This window comes from Anabas testudineus, chromosome 13 (assembly GCF_900324465.2).
Source record: "Anabas testudineus chromosome 13, fAnaTes1.2, whole genome shotgun sequence".
NCBI lineage: Eukaryota > Metazoa > Chordata > Actinopteri > Anabantiformes > Anabantidae > Anabas > Anabas testudineus.
Genome location: NC_046622.1, coordinates 10,366,305 through 10,381,909, shown reverse-complemented (window position 1 = coordinate 10,381,909; position 15,605 = coordinate 10,366,305).

The following is a 15,605-nucleotide window of genomic DNA, read 5'->3' as shown; positions in this document are numbered from 1 at the left end:
GACACATCTTCGCAGCTTTCTTCTTCCTTCCCATGCACCGCTCTGTTTCATTCATCATTTAATAATGTGTAATGCTCCTTCTCCTTCAAGGCTTATTAATCCATATATCGTGCTACTTTATATTTCATGTGATTGGCAACCTGATAGCTGCCTAAAGTAGGCGTGAACAGTGTTTCTAATGTGTATGTTCTTAGACTTAATACTGTGAGTAGTATGTAGCAAAAAAAAAAAAAAAAAGAATCACAAAACATTGACCTAACAAAACCCAATGGATAAGTTCACAAAGTATTTGATGTTGCTGCGGTTCTATAGTCAGTAAAAATACACACTTTGTTGAGTGCTTTTAACACTAAAAAGTCAATTTAACACCCCCCCCCCCCCCCCTCCCCCACCACTACCACTGACTTACCAAGGCAGGAAATCAGGTTTTGCAAACAAATCTTTACCACAGTGAAGCAACCTCCCATTCGATACATTAAACCTTGATTTCTCATTATTGCTTGAGTAATTTCAGTGAACTACAGTTATTTTTGTCATAACAAGTGCTGCCTTAGTGACTTTATTTTTATTATTTGGTCCAGTTTGCTCCAGTAGAGGCCTCTGCTGACGACAACGGCACTCTAAACAATATATTTTTCCCCCTGCCAAGGCAGGCTTCAGCCGAAAGCTTTTAACTTTATTGAACTGTACGAACGCTACAAGTGCTTAATGGCAGCCACAAAATTTCTGTGAATCAGGAGCACATATAAAAAGCTTCAGACTGTATGGGACTATAATCTTTTCTGTGTTCAGCTCTCTCTCTCTCTGTTTCTCTCTAATTAATTAAAATACTTTAATTTGTAAATTGCACCCATGCATCACTACAAATGAACTCAGTTGCACGTTGTTGAGTCCATTTAAAGACTCAACAATGTGCTTTCAAGGTGCATGCTGTGTGATGAGTGATTAGGATGGAAAACCCACCAACCAGCATGCTTTTATCTTTATTAAACACTATGTGAAATGGAAATACAATTTGTAAAGTTTACAGTTTTCAAAATGAATGCAGTTTATCCCGTACTTTAACCTTAACACGGTGATTCAAACACGGCCTTTGTGAGGCAGCAATAGAGACTTCATGTGCATCCGTGCAGCGATTATGCTTTTTAGGCAAGAACAAGATAATATAAAAGTCAATCCAGCATGTGCAAGCGCATTTATTTTTTTTTTATCTTTGTGATGGTCCATTTGTTCATTATCTTGTGATTTAGTAACTGACGCTCAAATGAACACACTGACCAATGAGATGGGGAACAAATGAAAGAGACAGAGAGAGAGAAAAAGAAAATGGCAGAAACCCATTTCCCAGCAGGGCAGACAGGTGGCCAACTATGGAGCTGAATATGGCCAATCAAGCCTCTCTGGTTTCCAAGCTGAATGCACAATGCTGTTTCTGAGAAATCACTTTGGACATCCATTACATTGCCCTTTCCAAAATGTTCTCTCCACTCTGGTGTTGTCTATGGAGCAGCCATCCCATAATAGCCTTGAGCTGGGGAACTGGCTCACTGCCTCTCTCATTTTCTCTAAGTATCCATGTATGTACTTATGCTGTGTACTGCATTTACGCTGTATTCATCTACCTATGTCCAAAACTCTTCCCTAGAGACGTCACGCCATGACCCCCGTGCTCCCTGACGTGCTGATCCTGCTGTAAATATATTCTAGGTGCTACCTCTTGTACTTCGCAGAGCAACGGTTACTGCCAGCAGGTATTTGCAGTCATTGACTTAGTGTGGTTTATCACGGCCCCTTCAAGATTCCCATACATTCACTCACGTCTGTGCTTCCTGATTGTGGAACCAGGGCTTTGACTTGCATGTGTCAATGTAGTTTTTTTTTCTTTCTTGAAAGAAACAATAGTGCAACAAGCAGTAGTCATTCTAAACGACCCGTTCTAATGCTGTTCCAAATGCATTTATTGCATTTGCAAGAATAAAATACAGTTTAAATCTAATTTATCAAAACATTAAGCACATACTACACAACGAAACAACGACAGAGATGACAAAGAAAAGGTGAAACGAACCAACAGCTGACGGCTGGGTTGCTCTCCAGTGTGATAGAGTTGCAGAAGTTGTTGTTAACCTCCTGAGTTAGAGGTCAGAGCAGTCAATCTGAGAGAGAATCAATGGAGAATGGGGAAGAGAAAGAAGCCAGAAATGAGGTGATGAAAACAGATTCAGCCCAGTGATGGACAGGTCCATGGGTTTAGAGGAGGAGGACAGCTCAGAAAAACAATTTCAACTTTGATCAAGAGTTAGATGATTTTTAGCAAAGTTTGTTTAGCGAGGATGGATAAGAAAGTAAATTATAGTGTTTCAGAACTTTGAAATATATACAGCTCAGTACAGCTCAGTACAGTTGTTCACAACTTTACAACTTTGTACTTTGTCATTTGAAAATTGTACCAAAGCTACAGAGGAAGTTTAGAAACACTGGATGTGTATTACTGATAATATTATGATTCAAAGTTGTTCAGTGTGAAAGTATATCATAAAGAGATTATATTTATAATGTCATCAATGTGGAGAATAAAGGGAACATCCAGAAAAAGGCAAAGATTAGAAAAGGAACTCTCCAAGGAGAAAACAACATTTTCATAACATAAAGATTAGATTAGAACTGCTCTGTCACAGGGATAGAAATGAAAGATGGGTTACTGCTCACTGGAAATACTGTTTGGATTTATGGTTTGCTTGCAGGACTGAAAGAAAAAAAAAAACTTTTATTCAAAATAATATGTAATCAATGATCTTTTTACAATGCAATCACATATATTTGCTGCTTGCTTGACTTTTTTTTTTTTTTAGCTAGATATATATATATATATATATTTGTAAATGCAATAAGTGATGATGACAGTCAATGGGTTAACTTGGCTTTTTTTAAGCTTGTCTGATCCTTTTATTTCTCACATGCTGTAGCACTTGAGGTGCCCAGTGTCACGTGTATTTTTAATGAAGGACGTGTCTAATTTTACCCGCTGGCACTAATAGTTTTTACAATTATTATTTTTTATTTTAGCTTTGGACAATTTCTTTCAGAATTTTGAATTCTTTGTCTTTAGAGATTGATGGAGAGAAAAATCCCTTCTTGAGAATGTAACACCCTTTTAATGAATCGCATTTTCGGAGAAAATTGAAGTGAAGTGGTGGATCATTACCGCCTCCCTCTTGTCCCCTTTATCTGTAAGTGCCGAAATGGTGGGTCCTCAATCTTCTCCGTTGCTGCATGTTACCTCCACTGAAAAGCCTCCAGTTTCAGTGAAAAGAAAGAGGAGGAAAGGATGATTGCATTGCGCGAAAGGGAAGGTATTGCAGTGGCGTGATGGAATCAAATATAAGTCTTGTGTTAAGGCCATGTCACCCGTCACATAATAAGTTTTTACCTGCTTGCAAGGACAGTGCAGCCTCCTCCAGCATGTCAATTCTCAATCTGCAGTATCTCGACCTTTTTTTCTGAGTATGTCTTGTCTTTCCTTTAGTTTTATTTTGTTTTTTTTTTACTAGCAGCTGTATTATATTTGCCCTGAGGGAGAGTGATGGTCATACCTCACTACGTAAATGTCAGTAAGACAGCTGCTAGTGACTGAGTAAGAATGGCAACACAAAGTGAGTATAAAGAGTATTGAGCATTACTGAGAAATCAAAGATTTGACTGAAGTCCTAGTCACATTCCTGCTTTAGATTTCCATTCATTTTGGCACTTTGCCTTCACTCTTGACAGACGAGTGCCAGGAACAAGCACCCGATATCTATTCCACCTTCATCCAAGTATTTTCTCTCTCCTCCTCCTCCTCAGCACGGCGCTCTCTCTTGTGGCACCCTTTCAGATTTGTGATGTTTTTGCAGTTTGCACATTTTCCTTTCCAATCAATGTCTCAGTTTTGTTTTCTTCAGTGCCTTTGTCTCTCTCTCTTTCCCTCGGACACCAGTCTAAAAATGCTCTTCTGTGAGAGCCATCAGTTTATTCCTGAAGCTGGTGATCAGCCTGTCCTTTATCTTGATTGCCATTTTCATCTTCACCTACTTCTGACACCTTTCTTGCATTTCCTTCAGCAGCTCAGTAGCAAGTCTTTACTCTTTAAAGCTCCATCAGCTGTCCCAGTCTGCCTTGATTTCCCTCCAGCTGTTCTCATCTGGCAGGAAGGCAGCTTTAAGTCTTTCATTCCCCTCCTTCCAGGCAGCTCCAAGCTTGTCGTTTCAGTGCTTCTGGAAAGCCTCTGTGTCCCCATCTGAATACAGAGACTCTGCAGAAGGGAGTTGACTTCTTCTTTTATTTATTTTTTTCTCTTTTTAATCTTCTTTAAATTCTACTTATGCTTAATGTCAATCTCTTTCCTTAGAATAAACTTACAACTCTTTAAATAAACAATAACAAACAATAAACAATTTCATTTTACATGAAATCTCCCAATTCATTTGCATCAATTTCTTTTAGTACAATAAACAGTAACTGGCATGCTGCTAAAATTACTTCTCTCCTGGAAGCATCATAATAACTCTCAGTGTTAGCCACACTCAAATTTTCAGCATGATTCTTAGGAATGAAAAGGATCGCAGAACCACATAAGCAAAAACCAACCAGGCAGGGAACAGTCGACTTGACAACATGGACAACTGTGGCATCTCAGACAATCTAAGTGTCACACAAAGCCCTTCATGTGCTGAGAGCATTAATAAACAAATGCAGAACAGCTGTGCTGGCAGGTGGCAGGTGACACAGTCAATCAGATACCACGCACAGGCGAGAGGCTCTCTGTGGATCCAGCGATCCTGTGTGTGAATAAACGCACACACAGACAATGAAAATAGGGAGCTAGAGGCAAAAGTGATGGTAGAAGGCAGACGGTGCAGGCATCATTGTGACATTAATGCGGCGGTTCCATATCCCAGAAGGAAGTTTGTGTAAATAGTGGCTGCCTGAGTGAGCAGGGTCTGTAGCATTTCTACCTCTGCTTTTTCTTTCCTTTTGATGCCGCCCTGCTATTTATCGAAGAGTATAGTTGACAGCCAATCACCTGCTCAGCAGACTGGAAAATACATCATTGGCTGAGGTCCTCAGAAAAGCAAGGAACTGTAAGTCAGACTGCAGTGAAAATGCAGGAATAGTTATGGTTATTAACCTGAAGAATTTGGGCAGAATTTGATATGATGCAGGTGATTTGCTCCACTTGTTGGACTAGCTAGAAGATACTGTCATCTCATTACCCACATCGAAATGGAATGAAGTTGAGGCCTAAACTTCAGGCCTAAAATTGGCTATTTGTCAATAAATTCTCAACCTCTAAATGTCCCTTATAGTTATTGTGTGGGCTGGTTCAAGAAGGAAATCATTGCATTCGCATTACATATGTTTAACAGAGGCAGTGGTGGTTCTTGCTTGCTTGGCTCCCTCTTTATACCACAGTTTATTCCTCATCCAGTAACTAATTCTTACTGTGTTACTCAAAACACACTAGTTAAACTAAACTGTAGACATCCAGTACCATCCAAAAACACAACAAGGAATAACTTAAGAGAACAAGATTTTAACAATATTTCATTTTATAATAAGCACACAAACAAACTTCCACAGCTGCCATATAAAACCTGACTTTCCTTACCTTTCATGATGCAAAGTCATTAGTAAACTTGCATGAAATCTGTGCCGCAATTGCTTGATGACTGCTAACGAGAGCAGGGCAGCTAAACAACCAGAAAAAAAGCCACAATATGTCTATAACCTACAACCTTTCTGAATTTTATTGTGTGGATGTGTCTGCCCGTGTTGGCTGTACCTAAGTCTGCAACATTTAATCAAAGTCAGTTCGGATCATGTGTAAAAACACCACTGATGTGGTAATGAATCATGATGCTACTGGGCTCATTTAAAATTGAGTTTGACGTACCACATACTAAATCACTTGTGATAACCTTTTTTCGAACATGTTGTTGAATTACGAGCAGCACCTTCAAACTGTTTAAAATGATTCGAACTGCAAAAAGGGTTATATAGAAGCATATTTATATAATTGACTACTGTTAAAAGCTGTTCACGTTGTATCAGTGCAATTGTGGTAGAGTATGCATAAGTGTACAAGCATGTTTAATTACATATCAACACACATTTGGCTAAATGAGCTATCTAACATCTGCTTTGACACATTCATTGTTAAGGTTAAGGTTTAGTGAACGTTGGCTACTCCAGCTAGCAGGTGTTAGACAGCTGGGGTAGAAAAAGGGGAGAGTTGTGCAGGATGATAATAGAGACTGTGAGACTTAAGGAAAAGTGTAATGGTTCTGACTTTACTAAAGTTATGAGGAAAAGCCAGAATATGTTGAACTCATTCATTCCTTCTCTTGCAGCCTTAGTACTTTAGAAAATCAGTGTAACCACTGTCTCTGTCCATGGTGCTGAATCAGAAAGCTGCATACCAGACACAGCAGTGTGCATAGTATTTGCAATCACATCTCATGGGTTTCACAGTGCAACACAATAAAAATTGTGTTTTATTTATTTATTTATTTTTTATGGATTGACACAGCATGCTTATGAGACGATTTGAACTTTTCACCCCGTTTGACAGAATCAAATAACAACAATGTGTCAGTGTTTGGATAGACTGACTGTAGGATTCAGTTTGGGTGCAATAGTTTGTTACACAAACTTTTCCATGATTGCTGTGGTTTTAAGGCTCTGTGCATTTTGAAAAGGGAACACGCACGCATAGATAGACACAGAGAGAATAGTGGCAGACTTGTGAATAATGAATGAAAACATGCAGTCTGTATGCTAAAAGTATGCTAAAGAAGATCTTGAAACGTCACCAGTGTGCTCTGTGATTGTTGCTGTTCTGACTCCAACATGAAACAACACTTAAACTGCCATTGTGAGTTTTCAGTCTGTTCTTTTGAGTCTTTTACATATTTGTTGATTTCTTTTTATCCATTTTTTTTCTGTTACTTATCCTCTTGTCACATTTCCACCTGCTTTTTTCCTCCCTACTATGCCTTTTTGTCATGAACATTTTTGTTCTTCCCCTTTCAGGATCACCTTGAGTAAAGAAAGGAGAAAGTTAAACTGTTTTTCTTCTAACTGATGGCCGGTCTGACACTGTCACCCTTCTGTTCCTGTGTGTAAAACACACAAATGAAAAGGTTGGTTATACAATTGCTTCAAACTAACCTTTACTAAAGAAATTGCATGTATAAACATTGACTAATGTTTGCTTCATCGACATGGTAGAACAGTTGCTTGGTGACTTCTAACCACTGTGCTGTTACTGTACATGGGCTTTCTCTCAGCAAAGTGACACAGCCTTTGTCTGTTCTGAATAATTCATGACTCGCCTACTGTTCTCCAACATTTGCAAAGTGATGGATGGTAAATGTTCAGCACCACTGTACACTGTGTTCTTTGAGAAGTGTTGTACCATTCTCTTATGCCGTCTGAATTATAACGTGTTTGTCACTTGGGAAATACATTTCGCCGCTGTGTTCTGTCATCTTGCAACAATGTGCTTTCCAACAAGACTCAAGAAAACAAATCTACCAGACAAAAAGTCCAGCGTTGGATGCACATACCACTGTGTGTTGAGGTGGTGGGGGAGACTTTGACAAAAAAAAGCCAAACGTCTGCAACAATCAATCCACCCATCGTGAGATTGTGCTCTTGTCGTCGAATGTGAAGACGGATAAAGTCTCGTACGAAAATCTTGCAACACACCCAAACAGAGTCTATGGGGTCAAAATGGCATCTCACCAGTGAAAGACGTGAGGAGAAGTCATACAATATGCAATAACTTCTCTGAATGAGACGTTTGTTTTCCTTCCTGTCAACAGGTCAACAACACACTCATGTTCAAAATATTGTGTCCCTGACACCAGGATTGGATTCACATTGCAGACATTAAAAATAAATGACTTTAAACTTTAAAAAGGTATGATCATTTCTTTATGTAGACTCACTCACGCACTATGATTTACACTAAGTATCACTCACTGTGACTCACTCATCCACTCTGATTCAGAAGTTTATAGTAAAACATAGATCCAAGCTGCTGCTGAAACACTTTATGGCTCAGAAAGATTGCAACAGGTAGGGTGCGAGTGTTTTGCTCAAGGGCCCCTCAGCAGCATGGTTAATAACTTGGCACTAAAGACTGTTGGAAAACCTCTGGAATCATTCAGTGTAAGTAACAATTTACAGATATGCTGGGAGCTTAATGCAAAGCAGGTGTAGTAGCTCTCTGAAAGCCCACATGTAAACCGTGCCTCAGGGATCTTTTAATGTGTTCATATTACTTTTTTTGATTGCAGCTCCAAATGCAGATTCGAGTATAAATGAAAATCTGTGAAGAGACAAATTAAGATGTTGATTGAGAGCATTCTGGAGATGATGATATACAGACAAAGTTGCCATAAATAAGCCTTGAGCCAGTTTCTCACTGGATACAGTGTATATAGGTGAGATTCAGGTGTGTCAGTTATGTTAATGTCCACGTCGTCATTCTTCTTGGTTACCTTCCAAAATCACTACTTGGTAAAGATTAAGACGCTGTTTTCCAGACAGGCTCCAGACCAACTGCACCTTAACATTTTCAGCCCAACCATATCATGATTGAATGATTGAATGAGGGGCTCTGGGTCTGTAACTAGTCTTTTGAACACAGGACCTTTGTCATGAATGCAGAAGATCAAATGAACCGTCCGATGCCTTTCAGACAGAGAGAGAAATGAAATATTTCCTGCTGACGATGACAACATTTGGTTGCTGCAGACTGTAACCATGATGCTATCTATTCTGTAATACAATAGAACCCGAGAGATCGACAGCAAGAACCAGAGAAAACTTCAAAAGCCCCCAAACACTTTTACACAATGGTAAACACTGCTTAACAGGGCTCCGCTTGAATTATGTATGGGTTACAAATGGCTTGGTAGTCATAAATTAATATTTGATGCTGCTTGACTTTTGCTATGCAAAATATTAGCAAGATGTTCCGAATAAACCAAAGAATCAATTTTCTTATAGTTCTCAAACATGTTTAAATAATAAATATACCATGAATGATTAATGTCAGTAATTATCATCACTAGGTCACGATATGTCACGACATAGCTGCTGTAATCCCAACTCTAGAGCTGTCACTTATTAGATTTAAAAAATTAATAAAAAACCTTTGCAGGGGGGGATGGTGTTATCAGTTGTATGCAAAACATTACTAATATTAGTCAGGATGGGCGACTTGAAACACGTCGTCATGGTAACCTCAATTAACCCTGATTTATTCAACACACGCTCCTTAAAACCCTGCTGAGACAACAGAGTGATATAATGTGTGTAGCGGCTCATTGAGCTCGGCTAATAATGAACAGCAGCTTGAGTTCTGCCTCCTTATAAATGATCCTGTCGGTTGCCGACACTAGATGGCACGACAGGCCAAGCAACAGCCGCGCACCAGCACGCAGCCCGACACCGAGACGCGGTCCAGCGTTTGGTTTCCCCCCAGCACTTGTGCGGTTCGCATCGGCTGCTGCTTCACTTTGAGGCGTTATTTTCCAGCGGATAGCTCTTTACCTGCGAGGTCAAGACATTACCCGTGGACACCGACCCCTCGTCGAGAGCCCAAGTTTCGTCTGCAGGAGCAGCTGTTGGACCTGATTGAGGGAGATGATGCATTACTTCTGGATTTACAGCGTTTGGATCCCCGGCGTCGCTTTCCTCTTCGGATTTCAAGGCAAGAGGGCTGCAGTTTTCTGAATCTGTGGGATAAATAGAAGTTAGATCTGAGTGGAGGCTGGAACACATGGGTAGTAATGAGCTGTGGCGCAGTTTGGAGTCTTTGGGGATTGTTTGGGACAGTGTTGATTTGCCTGTTTGGGGCTGTGTGTGTGTGTGTGTGTGTGTGGTTCACCAGGCTCATTTCTGGTTCGTGCGCATGTGGGAAATGATGTGTGTTGAACGTGTGGTTGAAAAACTTGGGTGCACAACATGCACACCTGCCCGGACACGCATCGAGTCTGTTTAGTAAAGAAACTCAGAACATTTACAATGAAATAAAACGCGTTGTGAGCGTTTAGTATAAAGCTGTGAAACTATCAGCAGGTTTTCATGCTGTCAACTCAGTAGAAAACCCACTAAACAGACTAGTTTAGGTCCAGTTTGTGTACCTACATTAAATCATAAGCTGCTGATGAATACCTCATCAGCCTCTCATGCCCTCTGCACCAGATTACACTGATGTTGCTGCTTTTTCTAGTGTTGGTTGATGACTGGATGCCTACTTGTCCACCAGCTTCAGACTAACTCCTCTCATTAAAAGCTCATGAGAGGCATCAACAGACCACCAGCTCCTCTCCTATTGAATGGCTTTTGTATTCTGTGGGGAACTTCCTGTAGGATCTAGATTTAAACCACCTGCTCTCTCTGATGTACTGTAGCTTTGATATGTAAGAGATCAAGTAGTTGCTGCACTATTTTGGTCAGCCATTCTTATTTATTGTAAAGACTGAATCCTGTCTGCCTTCATTTATATACCAGTGGCTGCGCTAATAGAGCAGATTTGGCCCGTCTCAGGCAGCTGAATATTGAATCAATTAGCTTCTTCTGTCTCCCACAGGAACACACCACCTAGAACAGCAGCACACCCTGACCAAGCATGTTGGATTCACTTTAACACTACTCTGATGCTGGCAAGCTGCCTGGTTGGCGTGAAGTGGCAGATGGGGAGGGGGGTTGGGGGCTGGAGAAGGCGAGCGGGAGTAGACGGTGTGAGGCGAAAAGGATGGAAACGTAGAGAAAAGGGAGATTAGTAGAGAAAAGAGTGACAAGTGAGAGAGGATGAGCTGAAATTAGGTCAGTGCTGGCATATATTATGTGTTTGCATTGCGTTTTGTTCTTGTAGATTTGTTTGCAGGTATCAGCAGGCGAGATGCTCTCTGGCACCTTTCTGTAGTTCCACCTTGTTTCTATTAGTTACTGTTGTTCACTGCTGTTTGCCAAATCTGCTGCTTCACTGTAGTGTCCTAAAAATGGGTATAAAGGATTTTTTTTTTTTTCAATGCAAAATTAATTGTGTTAACACTGTTGTTTGATATGGAGCAGATGGTGAGAAATGATCGAACCCACCACCGTCTCCCCTCACTGTTACTTAGTGCTGTAACTTTCTTTATTCCGTTCTCTCATCTTCCCTCGCCCACGCGTCTTCTTTATATTCAGCTCGTGTTGAGCTTGCTGTCGGTCCTGAATTTTAAGATGCTGCTGGAATATTTCTTGTCAAAGCACAGAGAGTTAGGAGAAGTTAGCTTTTTTTTTAACTGCGGTGATATTGTGAATTCTTTCACACTTTAGTAATTGCTGCCCAATTGCTGTAAATGAATAAGATAGTTCATCTAACTGACCTACTCTGTCCTTTGACTCTGTCCTGTTACTGATAACTTACGGAAACAGAAAACCAGCCACCTTTATTCAGATCACCAGTGTCAACAGGTGATTGCCGACAGTGAGCTGTGCTGTCTGGCGATGTCTCTCATTGTTAGGGGATCCATCCAAAATGATGGGAGGAAGATAGCTGTGGATTTAGTCTCTTACTCTGAGCCTCATTAGATCTGAGATTCAGCAGCTGCTTCTGCTTCCTCCTCCTAGCTGTGTTTCAGTCTTATCTTCCATCTTCCACAGGAAAGCAGCTCATCTGCACTCATTATGTGTGTGTCTGAATGTTTGTAACCGTGAATAACAGGGCTCTATGGGGAAGAGGCTCTCCACCAGTTTTCTATGAGAACTATGACTCTGTGTTAGTGTTCTGCTTGTTGCATATCTCTAATCACTGTGGGCCTGTGGTTATGTTTCATATTGTATATTCAGATTACATAAAACCAGAGGCTGTCAAACTAAGGAAATGCAACAACAAAGCAAATCTGAATGTGCTCATCAGCAAAGCACACAGATATCTGCAAGAAAAGGAAACTATAGGAAATAAAGGAAACAATACACAGGGGGAAGGAGAGGGAGAGAAAGTAGAAATCATAAAAGGAAGTACAATTCATCCTCATTTGAACAAGCAGCTACAAAGAAACCAACTGGGACAAATAGCTGGATAGTGTAGTTGGACTGGAGTTTGAATCCCAGCTGTGGCCCACCTCCAGTAGAGGTCCTTTAGCAAGACCTCTTTACGCTTACCCTGCCTTTGCCAAATGACTAAATGTAAATGTAAAAACTAATGATGGGGAAACCATTTTGGTGACAGGAACACATATTTTGTAAGAAATGCTTTCCTGTAGCTGCTGATGTCAAGTTTATCCTTCAGCCACCTCAAATGTAATTAGACAGTCTAGAAGGTGGGAGTTGGATCTGTGAAACCGTCACAGCACAATATCCGGTTCATACATCACAGTCTTCCTGGTAGGTCATAACAAAAAAAAAAAAAAAAAAAAAAACTTCAGGGGGAGTAATTTGCTCAGAAACTTAACATAATAAATATGTATGAGAGGACTGAGTCGAGGAATTACTGTGAGCTTAGCCTGTGTACTGTTGGATCTCACAGAGCTCTCTGGCTGGCAGCAGAGAGAATCACAGCGAGGAGGTGTATCGAGGTTTATCAAGGTTTTACTATCTTATCTTTCATAAATATAGCCTGTTCTGTGAGAAGATCTCATTTCAACTTTCCGCTCGGTATAATTTGTATTCCAAAGTCCTGTTTCATTTGACATTACTTCTTCTAATGAAATGTCAACATGTTATTCTCAGCGCATTATCTCAATATTTGTGCTTTTGTTTCACTGTCAATGACTAAACATGAGCTGCATTCAGGAAATGTGGAGTGTGTCTGAGATAATGGCGCATTACAGTATCAATCTTGTGTCTTTTGACTCGGATATTGTCTCCCGTAATGTGATGATGAAACCATAAGAAATAAATTCAAGAAGACAGGGTGAATTTAGAATAGACAGCTGGAGTAACACACCACACAGCTGCTGGAACAGACTTTACAAAACATGGAGTGCTATTATTTCCAATAAGTTCTGCAAACTTTCAGGAAAGCAACGGAACAAAAACAATATGTATTTAGATATTTACTTTTGTGCTGGGAACTGGTGAATTAGATTAATTAAAAGTGTTTCAGCTCAACACCATCACAACACAACAGGCAAACAGAAGATCGCAAGTTACGAGCAAAAGTCACAAAATTGGCTTTTCTGTATCTTCAGTGATTCGAAACTTTAATCCTTTCACAAGCAATTTAATTTATTGTGTAGGAAGAGCCCACAAGTGAGAGCTGTTGTGTAACGACACCGGGGAAGTCATTGTGAACAGCCACACTTTGATCTGAGATTAATTAAACTCTTACTTGTCAGATCAGTGTGGGAAAAGGTTTACGGCTTTTGGGACTTCAGCAGCATAAACCATCCCACGTTACACAGTGAGCACCCACGTGCAGAAATTAAATAAGATAACACTGTTCTGTGTCTGGATTTGAAGATTGTTTTAGACCCTGGTTGTTAATTTCAGGGTCAGAGTGTGAACTGTTGCACTGAACCATTTGGTAAAAACAACTTAATTTAGGTTGCTGCATGTTCATGTTGGAAATATTACTATATATTACTGTATATTACTAATACTATAATAATACTGTGTGTTTGTAAGGAACACATAACTACAGCTGTCAATGTACTAAACATAAGAAAGGAGAGTATAAGGGACAAAGGGAAGCAGAAGGAACTAACTAAGGAAGTCAAGAGCTGAGATAAGCTTGATTCTTGTTCCATCAGCAGGATATATACATGTCTTAATATACCTAATTGGTGTTGCAGCTCACTTCCTGCCCTGCTGTACCCACAGGAATCATAGCTTCTTGAAAAAGGAAGTTGGTCTAGATGAGTGAATGCTTTCCCCAACAGCGTGTTTGTCAGAAGGATTACTGTCATCAGATCAGAGAAATCCTACCTTGTTCTCTTGTTCTCCGCCATCTCTCCATGTGAACCGAACCCTTGATATTAATAGAGGCTGAAGAAACGGATGACTGTGCAGTAGCTGGCGCTAAATTTACACTGAAGACGAGTGTCTCTCAGTTCAGGCTCCGAGTTAGTGAGTGATCTGTGTAGAGTCAGCATCTTATAATTAGGAGCGGTTAGCTCTAGAAGGACGTCGTCATCGCAGTTGTCGTTATGAATGGATAATGGCTCATTATAATATTTTAGAATGATGTAAGTGTCAGTACACAGCTGCAAGTCTCTCTTTCCATATTGGTTTAATTTAAATATGTAGAAGGATCCACTAAAGCGTGCATCCAACCCTGAACATTTTGATCCGAAGAGCACATTGAGCTGAGTACAAGCTCTGTAAGAGCTGGAAAATCCCCCTAAACTACTATGCAGGATGCTGCTTGACTGTTACAGCCTGGATTACATTACAGGGAAATCAGGCAGGTGTTCATGCACCAGACTCCAGAGCGCTGTGAAGCCGAGAGAGAGAGAGAGAGAGAGAGAGAGGGAGAGCGAGAGCGAGAGCGAGAGAGGGAGAGAAAGCGAGCAAGGATCAAGATTTAAGTCAGGTGTGTGTCAGCCTGTAAGAGATTTTCAGTAGGCCTCTGTGTTTAAAAAATAAGTTATTAAACCATTTCTGTGGAAGTCACAGACTTCATCATCATCATCATCATCATCATCATCATCATCATCATCATTTTAGTTATGAAATTGTAAAGATAAACTGAAGGCTATTAAATATTTCTTAAACTCAAACTATGATGCAGATGGAGAGAATAGCCCAGGAGAGACAACAAAAAATTATCCCTAGAACATAAAGGAATGTAGTGTGTTAGCATATCAGAGAGATCTATTCTATTATATATCATGTATATTCAAGTCTTTCTACTCTGAAAGTAGCGCTCAAGTACAAACTGTAAATCAGTCTTTTCCAACATCAGTCCATTGACCCTCCATGGCTCAGCGTCTGAGTCTTTGAGTGAAACATCTATGCAGATTTCTAACATTTTATGTTACTCTAAATCCTCTCCTCTCTGCTAAATAATCAGTGTATATTTTTGCCACTTTTCTTTTTTTTTTTTTTATTGTTTGTCATTTTAAATTCACTATAGTTGATCCTTGGATTTTGTATTATTGAAGACAGAGCCGTTGGATTAATTTGAATATTTGGAGGTTGCAGTAGTCCACATGTCACCTGTTATGTGGACTGAGCTCTAACTTGATTATTTATAGACTTCTTAAATCGATTTTATGTGACTATATTCCCTAACTACATAAATGCTCTAACCGCACTCTATTTTGAAATGAAAGCTAACCAAATGAATCCCTCATCTGTTTATTTTGTTTACAAACCACATTTTATACTGTAGATCAGGATGTTATGCACAGTACTTATATTTAAGTAGCAAAAAAGATTAACTGTAACAACAAAATCTCCTTGACCATAAATCGCCTCGAGTCTGTGATGGAGGAAGTTGTGTCAGAGCGGGCTGGAAGCTCTCAGCTGCTCGTCACAATGAGCCACTGGACTGGGCTTTAGATAGCTGCACAAAACTCTAATGTATGTACTCATATATTTATGTTTACCAATAAGTGCAT